The sequence below is a fragment of the Macrobrachium rosenbergii genome, chromosome 6 (genome assembly GCF_040412425.1).
Source record: "Macrobrachium rosenbergii isolate ZJJX-2024 chromosome 6, ASM4041242v1, whole genome shotgun sequence".
NCBI lineage: Eukaryota > Metazoa > Arthropoda > Malacostraca > Decapoda > Palaemonidae > Macrobrachium > Macrobrachium rosenbergii.
In genome coordinates, this window is record NC_089746.1 from 11,967,195 (window position 1) to 11,972,194 (window position 5,000).

The 5,000-nt window shown below is 38.3% G+C and overlaps 1 protein-coding gene and 1 long non-coding RNA gene across 11 annotated transcripts in view; both read left to right on the top strand.

Annotated features, from left to right (window-relative positions):
- Positions 1 to 5,000, top strand: part of trio (trio Rho guanine nucleotide exchange factor) — a 1,217,727-nt gene that overhangs the window by 790,624 nt on the left and 422,103 nt on the right. The window lies entirely within an intron of this gene.
- LOC136839193 (uncharacterized) lies at positions 4,355 to 4,652 on the top strand. Of its 2 annotated transcripts, none has more exons than XR_010853250.1 (3): positions 4,355 to 4,473; positions 4,542 to 4,583; positions 4,618 to 4,652. It is a non-coding gene; the product is annotated as an uncharacterized lncRNA (long non-coding RNA). The 2 variants fall into 2 exon arrangements; XR_010853249.1 differs by having other exon boundaries at positions 4,393 to 4,507.

Consider the following 5,000-nt stretch of genomic DNA (forward strand, 5'->3'; position numbering starts at 1 on the left):
TGCATGCATATCTGGACAGGAATAGGCTTCAGAAAATGCTAGGTTTCTCTGCCCTTGTGTTTGTGGAAGAGTGTGTATGTGTGTATTGACAGGAATAGGCTTCAGAAAGTGCTAGATTCCTCTGCCTTTGTGTTTGTGGAAGTGTATGTATGTATGTATGTATGTATGTATGTATGGGCAGGAATGGGCTCCAGAAAGTGCTAGGTTCCTCTGCCCTCGTGTTTGTGGAAGGGTCTGTGTGTGTATGTATGTATGGACAGGAATAGGCTTCAGATAATGCTAGTCGTGTGTCAGGCCTAGAAGGGTCAGTTTACGCTGCGCATGCGCGGTGAATTGGTGGCCGCAACCTTGAAGTCATTGTTGCGAGGGTAGGATCAAGCGGTTTAGTCTCCTGAAGCTAAATGTGGGAAGGAAAGGAGAGGTTATGGAGTGGGGTTGGGGTTGGGTTTTACTAAAATAGGAGGGAGAGTACTTTGCACTACACTTGCTTCGTATTATGTATGCACATATGTAAATTTGAGTCTCTTGAATGAGGATGCAGCAGCTAGCTGAGATGCTGATTGAGAAGTTGCTATTACAAGGCGAAAGTCTGTAGTATGTATATGGTATGTATGTATGTAATATACTGTATATGTGTACAGTATATATATGTATATATGTATATATATATATATATATATATATATATATATATATATATAAATATATATATATATATATATATATATAAATATATATATATATATATATATATATATATATATATATATATATATATATATATATATATATATATATATATATTTATATATATATATTTATATATATATGTGTGTGTGTGTGTGTGTGTGTGTTTGTCTGTGTTTGCGTGTATTTTTGGAGTTATTTACATGTTTTCTGTTTGTAATGGTAATTACTCATTTCTCAATCAGCATCTCATCTAGTTGCTATATCTGAGTAGTTATTTAAACGCTCTCTCTCTCTCTCTCTCTCTCTCTCTCTCTCTCTCTCTCTCTCTCTCTCTCTCTCTCTCTCTCTCTCTCTCTCTCCGGGCCTCTCAGATGGAACCTCTGTGGAATGGGAATCCAGTTTGCGACGAAAATAGAAAGGCGGCCCAAAGACTCTTTAGATCGTGGGAAATCAAAGGGAGAGGTTTCAGACGGTCGCTGATTGGATAAATTGTATTTTATTAGTTATCCACACTGATTCTCTGTTGGGTTTGTGCTTTTGATCAAGATTTCGCGGTCAACAAGTTTGGGGTTGCGAAAGGTCAGACCCACCAAGGATTACGTTTTAAGGAAATGTTTTTGCTATGTTGGGTATGTTTTTCTTAGCCGTCTTTCTGAATGGTTTTTAAATGTAACAAAGGCGACGTAATTTGTATATTTGTTTTATTGCGCTTTTTGTTTCGTTTTTATTATTATTATTATTATTATTATTATTATTATTATTATTATTCAGGAGATGGATAATAATAATAATAATAATAATAATAATAATAATAATATAATTTTTTTTTTCATTGTTAAAAACGTGCATTTAAGACAGATCTCTGTTACATTTTGGGGGCCTTTTAAAGACTGTTCATTCTAGCTGTACTTCATCGAAATATTAAATTTCTCTCTCTCTCTCTCTCTCTCTCTCTCTCTCTCTCTCTCTCTCTCTCTCTCTCTCTCTCTCTCTCTCTCATACCGAAGTTTCGTCGCCTAGATGTTGTGATGCCATTGTAGTAACCACGAATCAGTCAAATCTAATTCGATCCCGCCTTTTTCACCTTTACTACTTATTCAGAATCTTCTGTTGTTTTTCCTTTCGTTCAGCAGTTCTTTTAACATATTGCAAAATGAGGGAGTAGATTTATCATCTTTCCTGTATTTTTTTGAATAGGCCATTCTTCTCGTCATGAGTTTTCTGCGTACGAAGGACATAATTGGAACTTGTATAATAGGAATATCGTTTTAAATAGTCGTATGGCATTACCATATTCTGCACATTTGCAAAATATAAAAAGGATTTTGGTGTAAAAAGGTTTAATTCTTCTGTCGAATTTAGCCGCGTGATTATAGGTCTATCATTTAGGATATGTTGGGATACTCGGCCGTTGCAATGAACACAAATCCAGTTGTTTATTTCGTGTGCAGAGGCATTTAAATCAATTGAAGCTTAATGTTATTCCAAATGCAAAAGAATATGTATTTAATATGAGTTACCGGAATAACGCTACGTAAGCGTCACAAAGTATCATCGTATTTCCTATTAATCATTTCCTGATCCTTGGGCCTGCAATTTAGGTCAAGAATGAACTTAACATCATTGATCAGACGTTTCTGATGCTTTCCCTTCTTCCACGGAGAAGTTAAATTCGTTCTGAGGTCTCACGGGGCCAAGAGATTGTTCAAGAAGTCAATAAGCAAAAGGAAAGCGTTGCCTTAAAAGTCTTCCTTGATAAATTTACTCTGCGAGAAACAGTACTTTTTTTCTGCTCGACCTAAGAGAAGGTCGAGGTGTGCCGCCATGAAATGCTGAACGCGAAGTGCGGGGAAATGCAGCAGCAATGTTGTGGCTGCGTGTTTGGCAGTGACATGAAAGCTTTTGTGAAATGCTCGGTGATTTTGGGCGGGGCTGTGACCCGCCAGGGGGCTTAATTTTTATTATTTGTGGAGGGCCGGTGGTGCCTGTTATTTAGCGTGGAAAACTATTGCGAAACGGAAATAAAGAGGATTTGGAGACAGACAGACTGACTGACTAAACCTCACTGTCACGGTATATACAAGTTACATTTTGACTGCATCATCATGCAGCGGTGTAATTTTCGTTTTGCTTAAGACTAAAAATTCAGTATTTTTAACCTCGTTTTGTTGTTGAAGTTTGACTTGGGGAATAATGATCGGATGTGAAAAGAAGGATAGGAGTAGAAAAGAAAAGGGGGTGCATGGGGCGGAGCATCAATGGTGGGAGGAAAGGTGGTAAAGTCATGCTAATGATTGCCAAATAACAGCTTGTTAGCTCAGCGCCGTATACGGAAAAAGTGACTCTGTGCTTGCAAATGATTTCTGGATCGTCCCGGGCCAAGGCTTGGTTTGGGGAAGTATTAAAAAAAATCCCCACGAGGGATCTTACATTATGCAGCGAGAGGAATCAAATTGCGTGCTTTGTGTGTGTATTTTTGTGTGTTGACTTTCTTGCATGCTCTCAAAAACACTTTCCCAAGAAGGACCTTACTTTATGCAGCTAGAGTATTCAAATTATGTGCTTTGTGTGTGTGTGTGTGTGTGTATGTATGTATGTTGTATGTTTGTGTGTTGCCTTTTTTGTATGCTCTTGAAAAACTTCCCTAAGAGGGACCTTACATTATGCAGCTAGAGGATTCAAATTGTGTGGTTTGTGTGTGTGTGTGTGTGTGACTTTCTTGCATGCTCTCAAGTTCGTGTAATTGATTGCGGAGAAAGGCGCAGCGCGGGCGGTGTTTGTTTTGCCTTGCAAAATTTGTGTGCTTCGCTGTAGGTGAGTTGGGCCAGCTTTGTTTTCGTCTAAAAGCCTCGCATGTTATTTTAACCTTTCGTCCGTGTTTTGAAGACCACCGAAGACCTCCCCCCTTCCCCCCTCCCCCCTTTCAGAAAACAAATAGCTGACCAGTCTCCTCTTAAGTTGAGTCTTAACTGTGCTACAAACTTTCGTCCTGATGTTCGATCCTTTGCGCAGGATATTTTCAATCCTAAAAGCTTTGGTACCTACGAAAATAATCAGGGTCGGGTCATTTACTGAATTTGAGTTGTGCCAATGGTTTTTCATAACCAGTGCATTAATCTGTAATAATTTGATATCAGACAGGGAGGGACATCGCTTAGTAAAAAAAAAAAAAGGATGGAGAATGATAGAGAGGTAATTAGCGAGGTACATCGCTTGGGGAAAAAATTTTTGGAGAGGTAAACATTGAGGGACATCGCTTAAAAAAAAAAGGATGGAGAATGATAGAGAGGTAATTAGCGAGGTACATCGCTTGGGGAAAAAATTTTTGGAGAGGTAAACATTGAGGGACATCGCTTAAAAAAAAAGGATGGAGAATGATAGAGAGGTAATTAGGGAGGTGCATCGCTTGGGGCGAAAAATAAGGTTAGAGAGGTAAACATGGAGGGACATCGCTTAAAAAAAAAAAAAAAAAAGATGGCGAATGATAGAGAGGTAAATAGCGAGGTACATCGCTTGGGGAAAAAATATTGGAGAGGTAAACATGGAGGGACATCGCTTAGAAAAAAAAGGATGGGAATGATGGAGAGGTATTGCTTTTAAAAAATAAGGATGGAGAATGATGGAGAGGTAAAAAGGGAGGACATCATTTAGAAATAAAAAATATGATGGAGAGGTAAACAGGGAAGACAACACTTTATGATGGAGAGGTAAACAGGGAGGACAGCACTTTATGATGGAGAGGTAAACAGGGAGGACAACACTTAGAAATAAAAAAATGGAGAGGTAAACAGGGAGGACAACACTTTATGATGGAGAGGTAAACAGGGAGGACAGCACTTTATGATGGAGAGGTAAACAGGGAGGACAACACTTAGAAATAAAAAAATGGAGAGGTAAACAGGGAGGACAACACTTTATGATGGAGAGGTAAACAGGGAGGACAACACTTAGAAATAAAAAAAAATGGAGAGGTAAACAGGGAAGACAACACTTAGAAATAAAAAAAATGATGGAGAGGTAAGCAGGGAAGACAATTAGAAATAAAAAAAAATGATGGAGAGGTAAACAGCGAGGACAACAGCTAGAAATAAAAAATGGAGAGGTAAACAGGGAGACAACACTTAGAAATAAAAAAAGATGGAGAGGTAAACAGGGAGGACAACACTTTTTGATGGAGAGGTAAACAGGGAGGACAACACTTAGAAATAAAAAATGATGGAGAGGTAAACAGGGAAGACAACGCCTAGAAATAAAGAAAATGGAGAGGTAAACAGGGAAGACAACACTTAGAAATAGAAAGAAGATGGAGA